This window comes from Hippocampus zosterae, chromosome 20 (assembly GCF_025434085.1).
Source record: "Hippocampus zosterae strain Florida chromosome 20, ASM2543408v3, whole genome shotgun sequence".
Lineage (NCBI taxonomy): Eukaryota > Metazoa > Chordata > Actinopteri > Syngnathiformes > Syngnathidae > Hippocampus > Hippocampus zosterae.
In genome coordinates this window covers 9985901-10011826 of record NC_067470.1, presented here as the reverse complement: position 1 = coordinate 10011826, position 25926 = coordinate 9985901, and the positions used below count along the sequence as shown (strand labels likewise).

The following is a 25926-nucleotide window of genomic DNA, read 5'->3' as shown; positions in this document are numbered from 1 at the left end:
CTTGATTCCTGAAATGAGGACGGTGAGCTGTGGCAAATCCCAATCTGACCCGTTCTTGAGTGCAAACTGCTTACTAAAACTGTGAGAGTATGACACACAGATGTTTACATCCTATGTGGATCGAGAAGCAGATGTTTTCATTGGGGGTATTCTGGCTTCTGAGGAGCCATTAATCATTTGTTTTCTGTTTCTAAGGTTACAGAGCTGCTTTATTTTGTAAAGGAAGTGTATTATTGTGAAACCGGATGTTGTTGCGTGAGACACTTCCTGTTTTACGTTGTACAGAGAAGCTCCAACAAGATGGACTGCAGCTTCACGTTCTAAGCCAAGCGCAGCCTGTACTTTTTTTGTATTATGTAAATTTAGCAACATTATTAATTAGTGGGGTGTGTTCACTGTGAATTTACATTTGAGGTACATTCCAATTGTTGACGGTTAGCATTTACGTATAGTGATTAGCACATTATTATTATTATTTTGCAACTACACATGTTACGTGTGCGTGTACAGTTTCACACCTTCTTGACTCAAGAGTGAATAAAGTGAAACATCGACAGGTGTGGCCATTGAAGGCGTGATCTGTCTGTCTAGCCGCAGTGGGGATGTGGAAAGGGGTTTTTTGGGGGGGGGGGCTGGGGGGAATGGACGGACTCGTGTTTCAATCGTGATGTTGCCATGTACTAGAAGCAAAATCCTCTCGCTACTCTTGCAAGCGACGGCGGTTCGTTTACTTGCAAATGATGCAAAGTAGACAGCTGGAGGGGGAAAAGGAAGAAACACGGACAGAGGGAAGTAGGCCTGTGCATTTTGCATTAACGTTTATCTTGATAGCGACGGTTGGGGGGAAAAAAATGGAACAGATGATGTGATGTATAATAAACTAAACCAGATCCCTCAAACCGAGCCAGCCTCGTTCTGACCTTGCATGGATCAGTTGTAGTCATCTGCAGTTTTTTTAAAGTTGTGTGCTGAGCTTGAAAAGAAAAAAAAACAGGTCCAGGATGATGCAGTGCGGTGCACTTTTCTCCCTCGCTGCCTACTCATGTCGGCTTTTGGGCAAAATCGCTATTAATAACATTATGATGTGGAAGTCATTGCTTTCGGGGCGTTATAAAAATCCTGTCCAAGCACAAATACGTACCTATGAAGCAGGAAAACCGAATTTGAGACCTTTTCGGACAGGAAGGTTGTGCATGTTTCCTTGTACAATACATCCATTATGGTATGGCGGTGTAAATGAACGGACCGTCACATCTCAAATTTTTGCTCTTAAGTCAAAGCGAAAATTTGTTATCTTCAAAAACTCACTCAAGCTTAAATCATGTGAATGGACGGACGTCTCCAGTCATGACCCAAGGTTAGTTGTCGCTCATACCCTCTTTATAGTCATGAAGTAGCAGGTGTAGCGCACTTTGTTTTTACATGTTTGGCCATAACAAGTCAGTGGTGCAGACTTAACTGCAAATGAGATGTCATGCGTGAGTTGTGACGATGAACTAAACAACATCGAGAGTCGCCGTCTGTGTTCCTGCAGCCTTGTGAGGGGAAAAAAAATAAATAAAAAGAAGACCAATCCATATATAGGCACCGCAGAATGGAGGTCAGTTCAAGCCGAAGCTTAGAGCCAGAACTCCACTCTGTCGACGGTTTATTGCTTGAGCCGGTGCAAAAATGAAATTGGGAGAGCAGTGTGTGTATGTCAGTGTAAGTGTGTGTGTAAGTGTGCGTTGGCAGGTGAACCTGACATTCATGTATGCTTTGAATTGATGCACATGCATTGAAGATTAAGCTGGAAGGGGTTTTTTTTTGGGTGGTGGTGGGGGGGATTTCTAATGGATGAACTCACTCGACGGATACCCACACGTTCTCATTTTGGTTGCATACAAATTATAACAAGAAATAATAATAGATATCGCACCTTGTCTTGAAGCGAAGCCGTCAACCCACAAAAACGTGTATTTTCAGTCTGCGGAGAGAAAAAAAAAAAGAAAAAAATGAAATCAGAGTGAAAGTAAAATGTATAATTGTGTAAGTGGAAATGACACGTTCTCATCCACAAAGGCAAAAAAGAGTTTTCCACCCAAATCAAATATATTTACATATTTCTAAGGTGATGCGAACGGACATATTTGTACCATGAGTACTGTATGGGTAAATCTACAGTTGACATTTTGTGTAATGAATGCACAGAGCAAATTTGTAATTATACGTGAATTCATAGACAGATGTTTGTGAGCATTTGAACCGACTGACACGCATATTGATATTATTTATTGTTATACACATTCATTTATTCATTCATTCATTCATCTTCTGAGCCGCTTTATCCTCACTAGGGTAGCGGGGGGTGCTGGACCCTATCCCAGCTGTCTTCGGGCAGTAGGCTGGGGACGCCCTGAATCGGTTGCCAGCCAATCGCAAGGCACACAGAAACGAACAACCATTCACACTCACACTCACACCTGGGGACAATTTAGAGTGTTCAATCAGCCTCCCACGCATGTTTTTGGAATGTGGGAGGAAACCGGAGCACCTGGAGAAAACCCACGCAGGCCCAGGGGAGAACATGCAAACTCCACACAGGGAGGCCGGAGCTGGAATCGAACCCGGTACCTCTGCACTGTGAAGCCGACGTGCTAACCACTGGACTACCGGGCCGCCCCCACATTCATTTATTGCTTGTTTAAAATAATTAGGGAAAAGTCTACCCCCCCCCAAAAAAACAACACCCAAGAAAAACCAAAATCGCATTCGAACCCTTTCGGGCACAGAGGTTAGTGGACAGCGTATCATGTTATCAGGTTACAGGGTGCATGAAAGGGTTCAATTCTCTCTTTCTTTGGCTGGTCGTACAGATTCCAATTTCTGCATTAGGCAACCTTTCAAAAACCAAACGCCCCTTCGTGCAATCCAGACCGACTATGTCCCCCAATACTGAACACGCTCCGCCATCTTCCCTGGATCTCAAACCTCCTGTAAAGGTTTCCATTATTAGCATGGCCAGATTAAGACGCATCAAATATACATGAATGGTTTCCCCTGCTTTGAACCCAGCGCAGTGGGGAGCACGGCACAAACCATTAGCGAGGCGAAGTGGGCGGCTTTCCAGCACCTTGGGACCAAGTTAGGCACACGGCTGCATCATGAAGGTCACCCCCACCGCCCTTCCGGGTTGATGGTGTATCATTGGCATCATCATCACCCCGAGCTGTCTACTTCTACGCTTAGAATCCACGTCGCCGCCTCGCTGGAGGCTGAGATGGTCTCCATCGCGGAGGTGCTGATGAAATTTTGAGGGCAAGTGATGAATTATTGAGGCGGGGAAGGATTATGAAAGCGGCTTCTTGGCAAGCTGCTGCGGGGGGATGAATCGATATGTGAAACCCCCCCATCCAGCCCCCAACAGTACAAACAACACTGCCACTAATACCCCCCCGGCCCCTTCCCACTGCAGTCATACAGCAAATGACAGTTGAACGCTCACTGATTATTTTCACAATTCAAGGATTATTGTTGTTCGAAAGAGCAACAAGCCAAGATGAAAGAAAACCATTCAGTAATTCGTTCATTTTCTGATCCACTTATCCTCACAAGGGTCACGGGGCGCTGGAGACTATCCCAGCCGTCTTGGGGCTATAGGCGGGGGACACCCTGAACCGGTTGCCAACCAATCACAGCGCACAAACACAGATGAACAACCTTCCGCGCTCACACTCACACCCAGGGAATATTTTGAGTGTTCAATCAGACTGTCATGTATGTTTTGGGAATGTGGTAGGAAACTGGACCACCCGGAGAAAACCCACGCAGGCCCAGGGAGAACATGTAAACTCCACAGAGGGAGGCCAGAGCTGGAATTGAACCCGGTACCTCTGCACTGTGAGGTCAACACGCTAACGACTGGACCAACCAGACAGCCTGAATGAAAACCAAATAATACCAAATGTATTTATCTGCTCTTGTTCTACAGTGAAGAGGTGGCACTTGAATTTGGAGTCCTTGGAGGGTGTGCTGGAGAGCGCCCCCGGCTGGTGACTCCCTCGTTTTGCTTGGGGACTTCAAGGCGAAGCTCTCAATTTACCGGTCGATCTACGTTCCTACCATCACCTATGGTCCCGAGTTATGGGTCGTGACCGAAAGAACAATATCCCAGATACAAGCGGCCGAAATGACTTTCCTCCGCAGGGTGTCCGGACTCTCTCTTTGAGATGAGAAGCTCGGTCATCCAGAAGGGGTTCAGAGTCAAGCCGCTTCTCCTCGTCGAGAGGAACCAGATGGGGTGGCTCGGGATCTGATTAGGACGCCTCCAGTACGCCTCCCTGTTGAAGTGTTCCGGGCATGTCCCATGTGAGGAGGCCCCTGGGATGACCCAGGACACGCTGGAGAGACTATTATGTCTTCCAGCTGGCCTGGGAACGCATCAGGATCCCCTGGGAAGACCTGGAACAAGTATCTGGGGCGAGGGAAGCCTGGGCTTCTCTGCTAAAGTTGTTGCCTCTGCGACCCGACCCCGGATAAACGGTCTCCAAATGGATGGATGGATGGTCACTGATTCTTCCGGTAATGAAACTGCCAAATGTATTCTTTATTTCGTTAGGGTCGATAAGGCCAGAAGACAACAAAACGGGAGTATTTCATGCCAGGTAGTGTTCCATTTACTTTATCACATTGATGCTTTCGATGAAGATGTGATTTGATGCCGTTGGGTTTGCACAGTCCTGCGCCTCAGAGGCATTCAAGACTGAATAATAAATGACCGTCTCCCCGCGTTTCACTTGATTGTCCCGTGGCGACTTGGGTCCATTTATCTCCCTGTGACTCCCGCCTCCCTCTTCCCTGAGAATCATTAAATCCAGGCTTTTTTATTTTCCTCCCTCCCATCTGGGAATGTTGTTTTCTCCCCTCCCCTCTCCTCAACAATAAGAAAACACGCAAGGGATTGCATCTGGCAGCTTGAATTTCATAGCCCCGATCGAAGGCGAACTGGTTTCAATGTATCAAGGATCTTAGCAATCACCCTCGTCATCCACAAGATGAACAACCGTGTCCGAGTTCCGAACTGGCGACATTCACGTTTGTATTTCCCTTTCACCTCCCCAAAAAGTCTGATCTACATGTCTTTGCCCGAAGCTACGCCACACAAATTTCATCATGAGCCAGGCCCCGTCAGATCCTCAGATCAAAGGATTTTCATGCTCCCAAGATGGTGTGGAAAAAACAGAGAGAGAATGAACTCATGGCGGAACAAACACATGTACTCCCTTCTCTCATCGGCTGGAACACACCCAGACATGTAGAAAAGACATTCCTAGCTGTAGAAAACCCCAGCTGAGCTCTTCATTGATTGATAGGTAGATTGATTGATTGAAATGGTTGCATCTATTTTAGAAGTGTGGCTTGATGTTGGCTTCAAGAATGATTTGTAGCGAATACGTTGTGTCTTGTGTTAGCCTAAAAATCTCCAGTGGTTCAAAAATTCTCTGTCCAATCAGATAAAAAAACACATACAAGGTGTTTTTATTCTCATGCTGAAATGATGAATCAAATAATTTAATCACAAGAAAAGATTGAAGCAGAATGTCTACCTTGAGGCTTCGCTTAATTCCTATTCCCGGTGTTACGTGCTTAGCTTCCAGATTCAACCCATGTGATGGCGGCGGTGGAGGACCTGTCAGTATTTTTTTTTCATCCAGCTCTGAGCTGGTGTGGTTATCCACATAGATTGAAAAAAATTATTAACGGAGTCAACTTTGACATGGTTTGGCATAAAAATAAAAATTTTTCACTGGAGTTCCAATATATCGACAGTTGTATACAATGGTATCTCTACTTACGAACGTCTCTTCATACGAAATGTTCAAGTTACAAAACGTCTCAACAGGAAAATATTGCCTCGTTACGAAAGAAATTTCAAGATACGAAAGGTAAAAATACACAAAGGACTGCTACTCGCAGCTCCGAGTTTTCCTGAACGCAACATACTCATAGCTGCTCTACCATTGGCTATTACCGAGCATCATCCTGGCATCCCATTGGCTAAGAGGGACCTCTACCGTATTTGTCTATGCTTGTAAATAGAGAGATATGTCTCTCTGCAGCGTCCCCGTCATTCGCCCCTCGGGCCATGAGGTGTTCTGATAGTTTTAAGTAAATCACCCAGAAAGTGAGAGATGAGATGAGATGAGACCCAGAAAGTGTTCACCAGTCGGACAATTGATAACTGTGCTGAGATTTGCCACAGACATTTTCAAAGAATTGTTAAAAGCCGACAAAAGCAAATGTCCGTGGATCAGTTCTTGACAAAACGCCAGGAAAAAAACCACTTCTGAGGCAGTGAAAAGTTAAATGACCATTTTTATTCATTACTCTCCTTTGTTTTGTTTTTTTTTACATTATGCTCAATTGTGCAACAAATCTAATTGTAACATGATTTGTTACATATTTTGATGCATTTTTATGCTTTGGAAAACATGTATGTCTGAATATGGGGGATCTTGGAACGGATTAAGGCATTTAAATGGAAAACGTGCCTCAATTCACAAAATTTTCTAGTTCAGAAATTCTTCCATAACCAATTAATTTCGTCAGTAGAGGTACCGCTGTACTCTTAATTAAATGCATTTTTGAGACCACAGAATGCAAACTGCCTGCAGGAAGGTCGGAGCCAAGATTCAAACCCAGAACCTCAGAACTGTGACGTGGTAACCACTAAACCACAATTTTTACGAACAAAATTTGACCATAGCGTTGTTTCCCTTCTTTAAAACGGATTAATCGAGCTCTCCTTCCAATGCTCCCAATTATTCAAGAGGCAGGGAGATGAAATTGTAGCGTGCTAAAAATAATGGCGCTACAAATAAGTGCCGACCACTTGGAGTGATTGAGAGTTAGCCGGGGGGTGGGGGGGCGGGGGGGGTGACACGCGCTAACTTGGATTAATTGGCTCGCTCGGCTTCCAAACAAGGGGCCCTGCAACAACACAATGAGTCGGTGTCCTCGAGATGCTGCGTGCACATTTCGCCTCCATCAGCATCATCCTTCAACCCTCATTACCACTCCCTCCAGTCCTTGGGAGAACTCGGCAATCTGAAAGCATTGTTCATCTACCAGCAGCGGCACCTCATGTCTCTTTTATTATTCATACTCATGCGTGGATCCTCTTTCAGCCCACGGACACCTGCCAGGGGAGACACGCGGCACATAGTGATGTGTTCTCTCCTCTGATGCCAGCAACCATTCTCAACAAACCATATCAACACTGTTTGATTTGTACTCCACGTTTTGCCGTGGGAGTAAGACGCAGAGTGCAAGGTGGACTACCCTACACCAGGAGAGGTTGCCACGCAATCCATAAGGCACAAAGGTCCACTAAGTGAACCACAATCAATCCAATAACTCTGAACCGGTAATGGATGCTTTAGCGCTTAAGGCCCGATTATCGGTTGTCCCTGAAAGTTCATCGTTTTCACCCCTTACGATTATCGGATGTCTCAGAAAGATTACAGTGGTACCTCTACTTACGAACGTCTATTCATATGAAATTTTCAAGTTGCGAAACGCCTGAACAGGAAAATATTGCCTCTTGTTACGAAAGAAATTTCAATAAAAGAAAGATAAAAATACAGCAACTCGCAGCTCTGAGTTTCCTGAACGCAACATACTTATAGCGGCTCTGCCATCGGCTATTACCTAGACTCTTCCTGGCATCCCATTAGCTAAGAGGGACCTCTACCTTATGTGTCTATGTGTGTAGATCGATATAGAATAGATAGATGTGCCTATGCACCGTCCTCGTCATTCGCCCCACGGGCCTTGACGTGTTCCGATGGTTTTATGTAAATGTGAATCACCCTGAGAAAAAGTGTTCACCAGCCGGGCGATTGCTCACTATGCTGATTTTTGCCTTGGACATTTTCGAAGGATTGTTAAAAGCAAACATCCTTGGATCAGTTCTTGACAAAACGCCAGGCAAAAACCACTTCTGAGAGAGAACATGGACAAACGAGGGCAAAAAACGATGAGGACGCTGTTAAAAGTTAAATGACCATCATTTTTATTCTTTGTTTTTTTTTTTAATATTCTACACAACTCTCATTTACTTTGCAAGACAGTAATCTAATTGTAACATGTATTTGTTACAAATTTTGATGCATTTGTATGCTTCAGAAAACATTTATGTCTGAATTTTGGGGGACTTGGAACGGATTAGGGCATTTGCATGGAAAACACGTCTCAACTTACAAACGTTTCTAGTTCAGAAATTTCTTCCAGAACCGATTAATTTCGTAAGTAGAGGTGCCACTGTATTCTAAAAGGTGTCTTATTCTCATCTGGGCTGACAACGGCAAATGTTAGACCTGTAGAATATTTACAATGGCCGTAATGATGGCCAATCAGGCTAATTCGTCTAGTGCTGTCTGGTTAACCCTTCCAGGGACAGCGGTTCCTACAGTGGACAGCGAATCATGTTTTCAGGTTACAGGGCGCATGAAAGGGTTAAATAGATCAAACATGTTTTGATTTATGGTTCTCGAACCTCTTGGGTCCATGACCCCCTTAAAGCAGTGCAGGTTTGCGAGTGTGCGTGCACTTACTGAAATGTGATTTATCATTCGTTTCACACATTGCTTCCGGTCGTGAAGACGTTCTGCAACACTTTTAACCATCGCAAACAGGTTTTCTTGTTGCAAACTCACGCCGCTCAGCAAGGTACTGGCTTTAGAAGGGAGGATTTATGTTCCAATTTTAAGAACCACTGGTTTAGTACACACGAGTACATGAGTATCTATTTGGCCTCATAAGGTAACAAATGTAGCCGCACACAAAAAGGGACACTTTCATTATTCGGATGCTCTCTCTTTTCATGGCCTGACTGCCTCCCACCCGCCCTCTCCTCGCTCAGTTGACGTCACAGTCATTAAAGCTTTGCCTCTGAGCCTCGTTACTGGAGACTCCAATGCACAAGAGCCCTCTCGCCGGCACGCTCTGAAGAGTCAATCTCCACCTGATGAATTTGCCGCCCCGGCCGACGTGACAGATGCAGTAACCGCAGCAATCGGTCCGGGGCCTCCGTCCAGGCATCTTGCCATGCGTTTGATACCTGCGCGTTTGGTGGCGACTTAAAACCACCTCTTATTGTTTGGGTCGCAGAGATTGCAGAAGATCCGGTTTCGCAAAGGATAGGATATTGCAAAATGGAAACAAGGTATTCAGTTTTAGGAATTGTCGGGAGGCTTCAATTGCTTTATCTGCAAGTCATGTCACCGCATATGAGGCCAAGCTTACTTGGTGCGGAAGATTCACCCGCATTAATAAAGCCTTATTTTGAGCAGGATTTATGATATTGTCTCTTAAAATGGCTCTCTTTCTTGACAGGTTCTTCCATCTCATCCTCTGACCGCGTGTCTGAAAAAGCTCTCCACAAAGAGTTTAATTAATAGCCACGAGTTTACTGATCAATGACCATTTTCATTGTTGGAGAAGGTTCTAATGGGGTTGTTCAAGGTCTTAAAAGACTGAGCAGGATGTGTTTGCTTGCTGGAGCAGAGATAAAGGAGAGAAGTCATTTGTGGCCAATGTGTTTCTTTTGGGGGGGGGGATTATATTGGAGAAAAAAATACTTTTCTTCCCATTCCAAAATGGTCGACGCAGATATGAGCGATAAAACATGGATTTGTACCGCATTTTGTTTGTTTGTTGTTTTTTTTTTTTGATGCATACCTCAAAGCTACAATTCCTAAGTTCCGGCTGCCTGTTGCAAAGAGATAAGAGAGTCCAGGGTGGGGACGGGAGGGGTGGCTGGCACACGGTGTGTTGGAAGTGAAAGAAGACAGTTGGGTCAATATCACTATACGGTGCTTTTGGCGTCCTTATTATAGTTGGCTTGACCACCATTGGAACTGTGTGCAGTATGTAAACCGTGTGTATGCTTGTTCATTTCCCGTACGTGCTAATCAACTATCAACGCGCATGTGCAGCATAGATGAGCAAAGGGACGGAGGTTGGTCCGCGATGCCACAGAGAGAAATCCCTTGCAAGATCATTTGCGTAGATAACGTTTCTCCCAGTTGAGCCGCTTTTACAATTTGCTCTCCTTGCAAGCCATCCATCACCCCAGTTCACTGCCTGGGATTGGATTTATTTGTATTTTTTAAGCCATCTGTGATGTTAAAATGGAAGTTTGATTAGGGCATCGACAGCGGCGGGTGCAGCTGGCCGCCGCGTCGTGAAAAATGAGCGAAGGCCCCCGCAGAGCATGAGGAATAAAAAAGCCCCAAAAATGGGAGAGGAGAGGATATTATGAAGAGTGTATGAACTCCACATTGTTTTGATAAATAACGGCAACAAGTCCAATCCATCACCGGCTCGACGCTGAGCATTAATAATGAATGCGGGTTTTTTTTCCCTGCGAGAAAAGATGCAAAAAAAGGAGGAGTCGTCACACAAAGAAAACAGCCTAACATTGTGAGAAAAAAAAAGACCCTAAGCCCTTATTTTAGCGACCTGTGCCCCATCAGTTGGTATCTTGTTCAACCGTACCAAAAGGAAGCTTTGAGCAGGGTGGCAATTAAAAAAACAAAAAAACAAAAACAAAACAAGTGAGTCACACATCGCCGGACAACGATGTCATCATACCGCAAAGGAAGTTTAACCAAATCCTATTATTTTCAGTTCCATGTATTATATGATTTGAGATCAGCAGATCCAAGGTTGGCCATTTTAAAAACTGGGGGTGTCTATACAGTAAGCCTGTGCTTTGCTCATTGTAAATCAGTCTCTCTTTTCTCCCTCTGAGACACTCAGAAATTGTTCTACTTACTTTCTGGAATACATTATCTCTGTTCAGCGTAGCTCGGAGTCCGGCTTCTTTTTCCTGTTGACCTTTCGACTTCTTTCCTGCTTCAAGGGACTTAGCGAATAATTTTTGAAAACCAAAAGGGACTTTAAAGGTTCATCGTTTTGTATTGAGGTGCCGGATGTCACGTTGTGCCCGAAGCGATAGAATGATCGCTTCGTGCACAACAAAATAAGGAAGTGGATCCCCGAAATAGCAGACACAAAAAGAGATTTTGTCAGATAACAAAAGGAGTCTTTAATAACGAACACAAAATACCCGACAGGGAGGATAACAAAAAACGCTGGTCAAAATAAGGACCAGGAATCGAATAGAGCGAACAACAGAAAACGCTTGCGGAAAACAAATGGCAAGGAAGGTCTGATTAGTCAATATAAAAATGTCATACGCAAGAGGAACAATGGCGCGTAATAACAAGGTTAAGAGGCAACGAATAATCTGAATAGGAATTTGAGCGAGAGTATTGGCGCGGAGTGGAATTCTCCGGCAGTGAGTAGACTGCCAGAGCGTCACAATAAAGGCACAGTAATCACTCATAAATGAGTAACAGGTGTGCAGGCGGAGAGAAAGCCCGCCCCCTGCTGGCAAACACGGGACGTGACACCGGATGGCCACGTGGTCAATAAACGGCTGAAAAGTTCAGCAGGAGGAGCGGCTATCCTTGACTTGCAACTGCTCACTTTTCGCGGCAGGACTCTGTTCCAAATGAATAGAGAGCTTTCACTTCATCCGCTTCATTCTCACAAGGTTCGCGGGGCATGCTGGAGCCCATCCCAGCTGTCTTCATAGGCGGGGGACACCCTGAACCGGTTGCCAGCCAATCGCAGGGCACACACAGATGAACAACCATCCGCGCTCAGAACAATTTTGAGTGTTCAATCAGCCTGCCATGCATGTTTTTCGAATGTGGGAGGAAACCGGAGTACCCGGAGAAAACCCACGCAGGTACAAGGGGAACATGCAAACTCCACACAGGAAGGCCGAAGCTGGGATCGAACTCGGTACATGGACACCACCATTGTTGTTTTTTGTTTTTTTGCATGTTCTCCCCGGGTCTGCTTGGGTTTTCTCCGGGTACTCTGGTTTCAACCAACATTCCATACAAAAAACATGCATGGCAGGCTGATTGAAATTGTCTCTAAGCGTGAGTATGAGCGCGGATGGTTGTTCGTCTGTGTGCCCTGCAATTGGCTGGAGACCAGTTCAGGGTGTCCCCCGCCTACTGCCCGAAGACAGCTGGGATAGGCGCCATCACCCCCCGTAACCTTGTGATGATAAAGCGATCGGAAAATGGATGGATGGGAAAATTGTCTCGCCTTACTTTGTCGTCCCTCGACAGGAACTGTGCCTTCCAACCAGAAGCATACTCAACAATCTAATCAGTCATTAGGTAGTACTAGACAAGTCGCAAAAGAGACGAACCATTATGCAAAAATGAATCCATGGCTGAATAAGTTTGAATAACTGAAAAAAAAAAGCCACCAAATTCCATCAACCACCGGAGGGAGGGCGAGAGTTAGAAAAAGAAATAAAAGGAGAAAGGGCCATGAAATGAAAGCGAGCGACATCCCAGACCTGCTTTTCCACCCGTCCGCCCATCTGTCCACTCACGACGGTGGAGACACTCCAGCTGTCAAAGCCTCTTCGCCTCTGCCGGGCTAACGCTAATTTACAAGAAGCCTCGGGTTTACACGCGACATACAAGAGTGTACTTGGAACAAATTCACAAGTTCCAGCACGAACAATTTGCAAATCTTTGTGTTGCCCAGTGTCATCCGAAGTCCGACGGGTATGCAAATGAATCTTTAATAGTAGCTTGGCCTTTGCCTGACATTAAATGAGGGGAAGCGGTGATGGGCTGTGTGTGGCTGCAATAAACATGCAGCGGGCGGCATTAAGTCCTCTGACCTCGTGACCACCGCTGCTCATTCAGAGTGCCCTGCTCTCACTATTAATAGAGAGGGGCGCATGGTAAAAGCCATCGAAAGCTGTTAGTCGGTAGGAGGGGGGGAAAAAAAAACAAACGTTTCAAAGGAAAGGCCTTGAAGAGGATGCAGCTGGACGATGTTCAAAGACCTCCCCGGACTGCTGGCTTGGTTCGATCCCCGGGGGGCGGGAGGGTCCCACACTCATCTCCGGCCTTCGTCACAGATGAGATTGAGAACAGGAAGTAGACTGTCATTTTTTTTCCCTCCCTCTCAATATTACCATTTAATATGTGATTCTCCTCTTCCCGTATATTTTTAACACTAGGAGCAATAAATTAATCACTACTACCCGAATGATTGGTCCGGATGATTCCAAGATTCCTGCAAGCTGTTCGTACCCTTGTGCTAAAGAAAGAAAAGACCCACTGAAATAACTTGGAACTGATGAGAGTGCCATTTGCCAAAACGCATACTGACACCACCCCCCCCCAAAAAAAAAATTGAGAGATACAAAAATCACAGTCACTCTAAAAGAACAGAGAGGAAAAAAAAGTGTGAAGTACTGTGAAACGTTGAGGAGGCTTAGTTATATTCTGGGGCTGCTTTGCTCCATCTGCCACAAGATGTCTTAAATACATACAAGACTATAAAGTCATTCTGGACTGAAATATGCTGCGCAGTCAGTAAGCTTGGTCTCATAGTTGGCAAACAGTCCTCCAACCATATAACAAATCAAAATCAAAGCTGAGAATATGAGATTAAGACACTAGATTTTTTTTCTTATTTCGATTCAAAAAAAATATAAAATTTTCCAAAGTTATTCTCAGTCGTCATTTTTGTTTTTGTATTAGCACTTCTGTCAGTTTGATGTGATTTCCACGGCCATTGTGTGTGTGTGTGGGGGGGGGGGGGGTTCCCCCTTCCTTTGACAATAAGCTATCAACAATTCTGATTTTGGAATGGAAAATACAATTCTTGGCCAGTGGCAAAAAAATAAAGTATTAAATAAATAAAGTAATAACATCTCCAAAGTTTGGCAAAAAAGAATAGTGATTGTTACTATAAAAGAAGGGGGGGGGGGGAAGCAACATCCTTGAGATGTGAAAATGTAATTTCTATCATTTCCCTCCCCATTAGTCAGCTTTGAGGCATTTGTGTCATTATCCTTGGACACTCGACGAAGACGCACTAATGACTTTATTTAGCTGTTATATGATGAAACTCAATGACAGCATTTTCAAAACGTGACTGAGGGAGCATAGCCACACAATTCCTTTCGTATTAAAAAGACATTTTGTCTTGTTCTGAGGTCGGCTGGTTGAACTTCAATCGTCAAAACGATCGCACGTCAGTGGCCGACATCCCCGGGGAATGTCCAAGGAATGAATTTAAAATAGTCCGGTTACCACCATTTTTAAGTTTTGATGGGTTTGCTAAAATCTTAAGTATTTCTACTATAAATAATAATAATAATATATATATATATATATACTAGAGCTGTCAGTTTAGCGACAGTGAAAAATGTTCTTTAAATTTTAAAATCGAAATTGTTATTTCAGAAAATATTTGCATTTGGCACATAGAAAACTGATTCATGATTCCATGTTGATGAGAGCATTAAAATGGGGAAAAATAGGACAAAAAATGTAAACGGAAATTAAGAAACGATAAAAAATGTGTGAGTAATCACAATTTATTTTTTTGTTCATTTGAGTTAATTATGACATTTGCATTTTTAATTTAATCGTTTGACTGCTCTAATATATACTGTATATTATTTTATGCGATGCCGTTGATCCTGTGTCGGTAGGTGCTGCCGTTTTGCTGAACAATGTACAGTGGTACCTCTACTCTTAATTGGTTCTACAAGAAATTTCTTAACTAGAATTTTTTTAAAGATGTGTTTTCCATGTAAATACCCTAATCCGCTTCAAGACCACAGCAAAAATTCTGAAAAATATTTTCTAAAGCATAAAAATGTGTAACAAATACATCTTACAATTAGATTACTGTATTTTCATATCTTGAAATTTCTTTCCCAACAAGAGGCGATATTTTCCTGTTGAGGCGTTTCGTAACTTGAACATTTCGTATGAAGAGACGCTCATAAGTAGAGGTACCACTGTACTTCTAATGTACTGCTCCTCTTCCAGGATCTACATTGATTTTTGTTTTGGGCTGTAAGAAGAAACAAGGTTAGGGGGAGAGAAAAAAAACTTGTCCATCCATCCATCCATCCATCCATCCATCCATTAACTGAATAATGCAACACGTATAGTCTAACTCACAGGAGACTCTGTGCAAGTGGCTGTGAAAACGGTTATCTGTGAGGAATTACTCGAGTTATTTCATTTCCATTTCACCTCTGCAGCTGGTTGGAAAAATATTCTACCCTCACAGTTGTTGAATATAAACAAAAGAATGGAAAGAATAAGACCGGAAATGATCTCTTTTTAAACTCTGCGAAATAGCTTCCAGGCAGATGTTCATCACAGGTCAGTGGTGCATCGGGGTGTATGTGACCATGCAGCAGTATGAACAATTTAGTCACAGTGCAGACAGGAAATAGTGTTGGACATCGGCCCATTTTCTGTAGTTATCTAGTATGAGAACGTTTCGATTTGGTGCTACTCTTGCCATCAGTCCGTGGACTGCAGTGCCGTGGGGATTTTTAATCCACTCGAATCAGTTTGCCTCACAGGGTCAGCTAGCTGGCCCAACAATAGGGTCAGCATTTTTCCATTGTGATTGGTCAGGCAGAAACATACAAAAATTGGGCCTTTGTTGTCCACTTATTCGAAGTGGAGATTCTGACTGGAGATTAGTGTGGCTCTCTGCACGGTTCATGAACGTGTGCTGAAGCTTATTTGCCCATGAAACCCACAATAAACAACTCCACAGATGACATTACAAAAGCCAATCTGCAATTCATTAGTGATCAAACAAACCCAGGTGTTCATTTCTCTGGCGAGCTTTCTTTGTGTGTGTGTGTGTGTGTGTGGGGCGGGGGGCAATGTGATTCAATATAGAAGACAAAGCTCAGCTTTGAATGACAACGTAGAAGCGTTGTTAATATAGCGATATGTTTTACAAGTGCCGTGTGATGGCCCTCTGGAAAATCGCGCCCTTTCATCGATGTTATGAGTCTTTGGCCAAATAAATTGCCATTCCACATCTAGTCCTAAAAATCTCCTTGGGAGTGCTATAAATAAACAAAAGAAAATTGATAATGCAGCTCTCAAAACCAGTTGTTCTTGACAACATGAAATTTTGTAGGCATGTCGATCAGAAGCAGATGCACCAAAGACTGTCACGCCATTTTGGTTTGAAGCTACCATTTCGAACCCATTGCGTATTAACCGCTGGGGACTCTTGAGCAGTGCCTTGAAAGACCGCGGGAGTCGTTATGACAGCACAGATTGTTGCTTAACTTTCAGGGACAGCGGTTATGACAGCGGACAGTTTATCAAGTGACCATTATTTGTGCTTGAAAGGGTTAAATATTAAAAGTATCTAGCGCTAATGGCCGGCCGTCATGAATTCCAATGTGCGTGTAGGTAGCTTTGCGGGGAATTGAAGCCGCCCCTGACATGCGATCCAGAGATACAGCCGTGGCACCTCTGAGGCTCTTGGGCTATGATCATCCGTCAAAGCGCTAACCCACTATCCGAGGCGGTAAATTAAATAATAATGGACTGCACAGTTTCGTGTCATGGACATGTTGCTGACCCAGAGCAAATGGCCGCTTCTAAAGGCTCAACGGCGAAACACCAAAATATTATATATAGTATCCAGATACAAGAAAAAATTGCATGTGAACCCATTTTGGAATTACCTGGATTCCTGCATGTAGATTTTCACCTCTGTTTTGGAAAATACCAACCCAGGCCTTTCAATGTATTGTAAGAGGCAAAATGGGTCAAACCTAGTAGTCGGGGAAGCTGCTGCTGCTGCACGAGCCGACGTCACTTCACATCAATTGCTCGTTCAGTCTCTGTTGCAACCTGACCGACAGTCTGAGTCTGAGATGCGCAAGTGGGACAGCGCTATACTTGAGGGCCAAAACAGATGTGATTTGAGACTTGACAGCTAAGGTGCTTGACTGTGTTTTTAAATCAGGTTCTTCCAAGTCAAACGGATCAAGGCACACTTTTTGGATGGGATGCAAAATGTTCATCACAAAATATGCTGCCAATTTTTCCAAACTGAATGAAGAATCAAGGAACATTTAAGAGTTAAATGCAACGTGAAATGTTACTTGCTCGCCAAATCAGGAGCACTCGCCGGAGAATTTGGGTGTGGATGTCATGAAAACTCATTTGAATTGGAAAAAATACAAATCACCTTTTGGTTTAAAACGATGTGAGCGCATTAAAACCAGAATAGCGAATCATCAGATGATTCAGAATTGTTTTTTAATGACAAGCACATTGAAGGCGTCCCAGTTACAGGTTTGGACATCATAGCAAACAAATTTAGAGGCAACATGAAGAATTCCAAGCATCAGGATAAAGGATTTTAACCCTTTCATGCACTCTGTAACCTGATAACAAGGTAAATTGTCCACTGTAGTAACCGCTGTCCCCGAAAGGGTTAATTTAAAAAAAATCATAACTCTGTGTCTATATTTTTGGGACAATTGCATGACTGTTTTGAGAGCGACCATCCGCTTCTTGCACATCTTCGCCCTTGGATCACGCACCCGTGGTGCTGCTCTGTTCTTATTTGGCAGGGGGGGGGGGGGCTGATGGCGTGGCGCCAACGCGGAGTCGCGATGCCAAGCTCGCTCTGCCAGCTGTCTCCATTGTCTATTTCAATGCCACGCGCGGGGACAGGATGAAATGCTGAGAATCGTCGCGCCGCTGAAAGCCGCACAATCTACAACTCACCAAATGGCACAATTTCCGTCGTTCTAAAATGTAACATTTTTTGCGATGGTGCCATAGATGGGTACTGGTGATGGCAAAACTTGGGGTTAACCAAACCCGATTCTGGTCATTGAGCACCTATACGCAAAGACCTTTTCACACTCACATTTACACGGATGGACAATTGAACCTGCCATTTAGATTTTTTGGAAAGTGGGAAGAAGGCAGCAGGGAGAACATGAACACTCGGAACTGTGAGGCAGACCTGCCGTCCACTTTGCTCCCCGACATGATAAACAATCCCTGAAAAGTGAGAAGACAGCTCGATCATCTACGGGTAGCAAACACTGTGGCGTTTTGAAACCTCAGACTGTAGAGGATAAGCAGTCGCGCGTAAAACCAATATTTGTGCAGATGAAACACAGAAATACAAACACAGGCTGTACACAACAGCGAGGGATGGGGACGGCGGGGTATGCCAGCATCGGAATTGAAGAGGCCTTCCAAAGACACGGCGGAGGAATGTTAACAGAGCGCATCCCTGCGTTCACCGGGATCCAAAGCCCGCCCCCCCTCCCCCCGGGACGTAGACGACTTCAAAGAGCTGCAAATTATTGGAAAAAAGAAAAAAAAAGGATTCAAGCAGATCGGAAGGTCAGACGAGTGGGTGGCGGTTCCGTAATTTTTGCCTATGTGATGATGTAATGGCGGCGAAGGATCATCAGATCATATCGGGAAGGGGAGTGTGCAAATAGGTTTCTATTTGTACAAACACAAAAGTCATTTTTGATGTTATTCTATAATCCTTGGAAATCAATAAATGTCTACTCAAGAGTTCACAATCCAGTGAAGGGTGGCATGTTCAAGGGTCGGTCTTCACTAATGTGCAGATTCTTGCTTTTCGAACCTTTGGGGCATTTTGGTGCCAAGGAACTATGGTGAAGTGAGTTGAGTTTTATTCAGACCAAAGTTGCGCTTTCCCACCATCGGTCAGAAATTTGAATGGATGGGAAACTATGTGAAGCTCACAAAAGCATGACATCTCAGTTTCGACGACATACAAGGCGCTGCCTTGAGATGAGAGTTTCTTTGTTACATGACCATGCTTGTAAGGCAAAACACAGGGATCTCAAATCATCCTGCCCCACTGAAAATAACACTGAATGGAAATACCTCGGTTTTCGTCCATAATCCGTTCCAGAAGGTTGTTCGAAAACCGAAACCATGCTAATAAAAATGTTTCCTGAACACGTCTGCTCACAATGGACAGCAACACGAGGAAGCGTCACTTCCTCATCTACCCGAGGAAGCGTCACTTCTTCATGTAAGGAAGGCGAGAGGAGTCAAGTGGTGCATTCAAGTGCGCTCAGTTTGTTCGAGAACCGAAATGTGTTAATCATCCGAGACATAAAAAAACTCAACATTTTAAGAAAACCTTTATTAGTCTCGCAATGGAGAAATTCCAGATTCACAGCAGCAAAGTTATGAAAGGAAGAAGTAGAACAACAAAAAAAATAGGAGCTGCTGGAAAGGCAGCCACTCTCGCGGCGCCATTTTGAAGTCAAAAAACGAATTGGTCGAGAACCGAGATGTTCGAAAACCGAAGTTTGACTGTACCATGAATCCATTCCAGCTCCAGTCTACCCCTCCACCAATGTGAAAAACACCACATTAAAATATTGCACAATTTTGTAACATCATTAGTATGAAAATAATTAAAATGTGTGTGCGTTTGTGTATCAAGATTAATTAACTACAGTGCCTTCCTACCTGGCGACATGAAGACAAAGACTCATCTACTGAACGTAACTCAGGTAAGTAATATCAGCCGCTCTTGCAGAGGATAAAGAAGATATGCCTGTGAATAAAATATTGTCTGTCTTCATGTTTTGTGTCAGGCAAAGTAAACATGAACTCTCTTTTGTATTAATTAAACTGCATTTGGGAGGTGGGGGGGTTGTGAGACCCGACTCGATTCCAGTGAGGGCAACCTGCTAACAGAAAAAGCCCAAACGGCTCACCGGGAAGGATAAATCAAAATGGCAACTAATTTGCCCGATTGATTTTTTTTTTGTTGGGGTGTGGGGGGGCTGGTCAACAATTTCTAAGGAATTCAGTTTAGCCACTCCAGGCGGGAACGCCCGATCACCATGGCCGCAATATCGTGTCGCTGATTTAGTCCCGGACGACAATGATTTATTAAACATCCGTACGTGTTAGTAACACCGGCTTTACACCTTATTTAACGAGGACGAGATGCCTTGGAGAAAACTCTTCGTGGCGTCTGTTTGAATCACGTCTAAAGGACCAATCACTATGTTGTGTCCATAAAGTTGCACTGGAGACATACTCGAGACCGACAAAGCTCTCTGAAGCACTTTATAGCGACTAAATAATGCATGACCAGATGAGCACACACATGATGTAGCGCAGGCATCTGTCAGGGCGAGGACCAATGACAAATCCTACTGGACAAGCAGGACAACAATACTGCTCATGTATCAGCATAACAGCCGACACAGTAATTGCACCTCACTTATTCACCTATTTGCATTGTTTTTTCTCTCTGTGAAATCTATCCTGAGCTCCTCAGCGAAAGACCGACTATTATTTACATTTATTCTGGTCTTTCCGAAACGCCATCAGATGGCCAAAAATTCCACAAACGACCTGTCTGAAATAGGCATTGGTGTTGACTGGCGGGGAGGAGCCAAGTTTAGCCTGGGTTGTGAGTGGAAATTATAGTGTTTGCGCTACATGTGCTAGCATTTTAATTAAAAAAAAAAAATCACCGGTATTTATTTTTGTATATACCTTATGGCAGTGGTTCTTAACCTTTTTAGAAGTACCGAACCCAACCAGTTCACTCATTCAGTACCAGACAATTCTGGACCAAGTCTGAAAAGACGTTTAAAAACGTCTTTTGGAGTGAATGAGTTAATATGCACACCACCGAACCCTCCTTGAGTGAAAAATATATCAATATTTTTTTTTACAAATTCAATATATTAAAAAAGCATTTATTAAAAACTGAATTTAAAAAGGTAAAAAATATATATATATACGTTTTAAAAAAAAATTTAACAACGTACGACCACCACACACACGACTACGAAGCGAACTAAATTTCCCGCAGCAGTGATTGGACAAGCAATGTCATGTGATCATCTGCAGCCAGTGATGGCCAAGCGGGCGTGTCATAACTAATTAACATGTTGAGTCGCGTGACAGAGGCTCCGTCAAACCCCCGAGACCGATTTAGCGAACCCAGGTTAAGAACCACTGCACTATGGTAATGCTCTAAGATGGTCTTGAAATTATATTTCAAGAGTTTTGGAATCCTAGTTTGTGGGATACTTATCTTTTGGAGTATTTATAAAGGTAATTCTAAAAAGGAATTGGCAGACATCCTGCAGAAATCCTGTAATGTAATTTTGGCTTTTGAGTTTTTGACTCTGGTTTACCATCCAAGGTTAGAACTATACGCACTGTTGCATGTGATTGTGAACAATGGGATGTCATGATTTTATGGCTCCTTCCATATCTGCGACTGCCACGTTAGTCATGCTTAATGTACAGAAGGTTAAACAAGTTAAGCGGGCAGATCTGCGCAGTTGCGAGCGTGGTCGCAGCCAACTTCACTCGTGGCCAACCTAAGCGGCTCCTTTAATTCCCTTCAAATGTGTTTGCTCACTCATGAAATGGGCCCTCTTCAGACTGCCTCACACTCCTGATTGTTTCTGTGGCCCCTCGCTGCGATGGTCTGAAAAATGAAACAGCATGTTTCAGAGGGTTTGATTCTCACCGTTTCACATGTCCTTTGAGTTAAAAATACATTTGTTTGCATTTTAGTTTTATAAAAGCCCACGCAAAATACAATGTGTAAACTCTGATGAGCAAACGCGTGGAAGCCCAAACTCCCAGTCCGCAAGTAGACAATGACATCTGACTATGAAGCCAGCCCAAGAGCGGCCCACCCTCCTTAAACACTCATTGTACTGCTCGCACGGAATTCCAGATGTGCACATCACTTATTCAAAACTGGGAATAGAACGCGTACGGCATGAGATCCGACCGGCCCAACCCTGTAACCACCCATTGAACCGTCTCCAGACGAATCGAAAACCAGCTGTTGAAACAACCGCCGGGCCAAGTGTTCCCAAAGTCTGCTATAGTGGAAAACAAATACTGCAAAAAAATGTCATCAAAAGAATGTCCATGATGTGAGTAAAAATGACAAGCCCAGGAGGGAGTGGGATGTAGACAAAGCGAGGTGACGGGGAGGAAGTGCTGGTAAAAACGAGCTTGGACGAGCCAGCTGGAATGTGAAATGCAGCCTGGAACAAAAAAAAAAAAGGAAAAAAAGTGGTGCAGAAATTCTATTTGACTTGTTGAGAGAAAATGGAAATGACTGTGAGATTGAGCCACAAGTCTTTTCGATCGCCCAGCAGCGGACTGCTTTGCCCTGTTATCTTTTGCAAGACCTGCCTTACTATTGCTGTAACAAGCTTTAAAATATGTGTTATGGACCAGAATTATGTCAATAAATTAAACGTTTACCAGGTTGTGAGGAAAAAGTCAGAATTTGTCACGAGAAGTAAAACGACAAGAATTTTTATTTCGAGACCAAAATCATAATTCTGACTCATCGAATTCGGCAGGATTTTTTGGGGTGAATTTCTTATTGTTGAAATGATCAAGTCACAATATTGCGTGAGAAAGTCAGAATTTTGGGTGCGGGGGGTGAAGGTACCCTTTCATGTACCCTGTGACCTGATAATATGATAAGCTGTCCACTGTACTTATTTCAGACAAAAATTAATCCATCCATCCATTTTCTGATCCACGTCATCCTCACAAGGGTCACAGCAGTCTTCAGGCAGTAGGCGGGGGACACCCTGAACCGGTTGCCAGCCAATCGCAGGGCACACAGAAACGAACAACCATCCGCACTCACACTCAGACCTACGGACAATTTTTGGCGTTCAATCAGCCTGCCATGCATGTTTTTGGAATGTGGGAGTAAATCGGAGTACCCGGAGAAAACCCACATAGACACTGTCACACTACAAGAGAGAGATTTTTTTTAATTTACAGGAATAAAGTGTTCCACTGTGAAAATTAAGTCCGAATCGGACTCAGAAAACGTAAATTTAACCGGAATGAAGTTGGCAAAGTCATTTTATGAGAGGAAACATGGTGCTCGATCCGCATCATAATATTCAGCGAAAAAGTCATTTATTACTGGAATTCGGCAAAATTACGCGTCTTTTTTATGAAATGAAAAATGGAAATTGTGAGATTAAAGGTGGAATTCAATGTCAAATGAAGACACTTCACCCCATTGCCCAGAGACTGGGCCAGTTTGGCAAAAGGCGGGCTACAATAACTCACAAGCAACTAACACTTATTTCATAATGAGCCAGGGAGCTACAATAACGAGAGCATCTTGACTAAAAATACCCCCGGGCTCTTTTATGAAACAATATCGAGCGGAAAAATCATCGGTTTTACCAAGGCGCTTCGCCCACGCCCCCGTGTGCTCCATAAACACCCGAGTCGCAAAAGGTCAAGAGATTATTTTTCAATTAAAAACTCTCTTTGTCCCGCCCCCGCGAAGAATGAGGAAGACCACGATAACCAGGGCCCGTGGAATCAGCCTGATACCACGCCAGCAACTGCCTTACACCTTTTGTTCCTTATCATCATCCTAAAGTGACAAGGACATGCGAAAGTTGACGAGATTTTACGTTTGTCAAGTTCCTGATTGAACTAAATCCACTATGATCGCTAAATACACAATTTAAAATGATATTACACCACATAACATGCTGAACACCACAAGTGGGACTTGTACTGTGCTTTGAGAATCACTTCTGACGATAATAAAATAAAAGTAGAGTTGAACACTTCCATTGACGGGCAACCCCCCCCCAAAAAGTGTTTATTGGATTGACTCAATTTTATTTTGTCAAGAGGTTGCACAAAATAAAATAATCTGGATCCAGATATTTGTAATTATTTTACATAGCTGTAGAGCAGGGGAGTTAGACTCATTTTTTGTCACGGGCCACTTTGGAGTTACGGCTTCCTTCGGAGGGTCGATGTAAAATCTCAACGTTATTTCTTGCCAATGACAACTTTACATTTCTGTACAGATTTCAGCACGGATCATGAAAGTTGAAACACATGATACGCTCCCGCGGGCCACATAAAATGACGTCGCGGGCCGGATCTGGGCCCCGGGCCTCGACTTTGAAATCAACGCTGTAGAGCAGGCATGTCCAAAGTCCGGCCCGCGGTCGAATTTCATCCGGCCCTCGGCCCCCGTCATAAAATCAGTGCCGTCTGGCCCGCAGGTTGGGCGCAATGGAACACGTGTTGCATTGACTGAGGTCTCGTAGACTGGGGAGTGATGTTTCATAGAGTACTGCTTCCCTCTAGTGGCTAAATGAGTAATAGCATTCACTAAATGAGTAATAGCATTTAGACACTAGAGGGCATCACTCACGAGTTAACAAGACATCACTCCGTGATTATATTGACTGATATGTCATATTTCAAATTCCTGTTTCAAATGAACCAAAATAAATTCTTAAGATTGTTGAAATTAAAATAAAAATGGAAATGTGAAACAGACTGGCTTACTAAAATTTGTTGAACAATATTGTTGTTCAATGTAAAGAATGTCAGCCAAGGTCGGCCCCCCGACATTTTACCACATAAAATCTGGCCCCCTTGGCAAAAAGTTTGGACACCCCTGCTGTAGAGTCTACTTAAAAAAATAAATAAATCTGGATCCATACCTCCTGCACCTACTTGATGAAATAAAATTGGGTACTGTTGTACATTCAACACACCATTTTTTTCCAGTGTAATACACAAAATATTCACTGCCTAAATACTGTTCAACGTCAACACATTAAATGTTAAAAAATGTTGGATTTTAAACATTTGGATACTCTTCCAAAAAGTGCAAGAACCACTGGGATTTGTAATAGCTTCCTGTGAGTCTTGAAGAAAATAGCATTAGCCTAAAAGCATAATCAGCTATGTTTTTTTTTTTACCTTTTTCAGAAAAAAAAGATATATTGAACAAACGAAAACAGTCGACTTGCAGCGATTTAATCTCAGGCCCTTAAAAAATGTAAAAACTACTTGGGCAAATATGATCAGGGCTAACATTTTAACTTAGAAAACTTATTTTCATCTGTTTTAGCACATAAAAATGAATAACACATCCCCTTTGCATCTGGAAGCTCTTATCTAAAACGACATACCGGGACATAAGTTGAGGAATTTTGTTCATAGCTCTTTAAGAAAATGTTGACAAGCCACTTTGATGAGTTAAACTCATTGTATTTAACAGTTCCGCTTAATAATATGAATATATCCGTCTGTCCATTCACCTCTAATGGACACCCGTGTTAAAATGAGTTAAGGGAATTGCATCTGCAAATGGGATTAGCTCAAAGCACCTCTGAGGACATCCAGCAGATGATCTACTGAACGGTTTATATTCTTTCACTTGCTGGGGAGCTGCATAAATGCTCAGTGGCGTCAGAGCTTGACGGTCTAGCAGCTCTCAGCACTATTGTGTGTGCGTGTGTGTCTGTGTTGTACATGTCCATCCATCTATATGGCGCAAGTCTGATTATGTGGTAGAGATGAAAAGGGCAGTTGTTCATTAAAAGAATTTGTATCCTGTTTGACCTCCCCGTACCTTTCACAGCACACATTCCCCCGCGTGGGCCTTGCACATACAGACGCACCTGAAGGTCAGTGCGTGGGGGTGGGGTGGGGGCTCATATGAGGCGAGGCTGCTCAAGGGGAGCAAGAGTTCTACAAATCCTCGTGTATTTTACAGTATTTAGTCTGCTGAACTGTTAAGTACTGCATGAGCTGGTAGCTGACTGCCGCTGTTTTAACTACCAGAATGACAACATTTTTTAATTTAATGATTAAATTGGCTTACCTTACACAGAATCCCATTCTACATTGTGGCCAAGGGTAGAATCCAAATCCAAGCCACTTGAACTCCTGCTGCTGTCAATAGGACCATTTTCTAGTGATGGGAATTCCGGCTCTTTTCGATCGGCTCCCTAAAAAGAGCCGGCTCTTTCGGCTCCCAAATGACTCCTCAGTTTTTTTGTTGCTTAAATTAATTTAATACCAAAAATAACGTAATATTATGTGTAAAATGAAGTACTAATGCAAAAAATAGACATTATATCAAATATTTATTATTCATATGGCTTCATTTATATTCTTCTGA

At 43.4% G+C, this 25926-nt stretch overlaps 1 long non-coding RNA gene across 3 annotated transcripts in view; it reads right to left on the bottom strand.

Annotated features, from left to right (window-relative positions):
- LOC127592996 (uncharacterized) overlaps positions 1–25717 on the bottom strand; it is a 32075-nt gene extending 6358 nt beyond the window's left edge. For 2 of the 3 annotated variants that reach the window (XR_007960280.1, XR_007960281.1), the window contains exons 1-3: positions 25627–25717; positions 21346–21414; positions 1919–1966 (exon numbers count right to left, since the gene is read on the bottom strand). This is a non-coding gene — a long non-coding RNA (uncharacterized LOC127592996). Of the gene's footprint in view, positions 1–1918; positions 1967–21345; positions 21576–25626 lie in introns of those variants that run through there. The other variant, XR_007960279.1, reaches the window with a different exon arrangement.
- Positions 25718–25926: the final 209 nt, after the last annotated feature.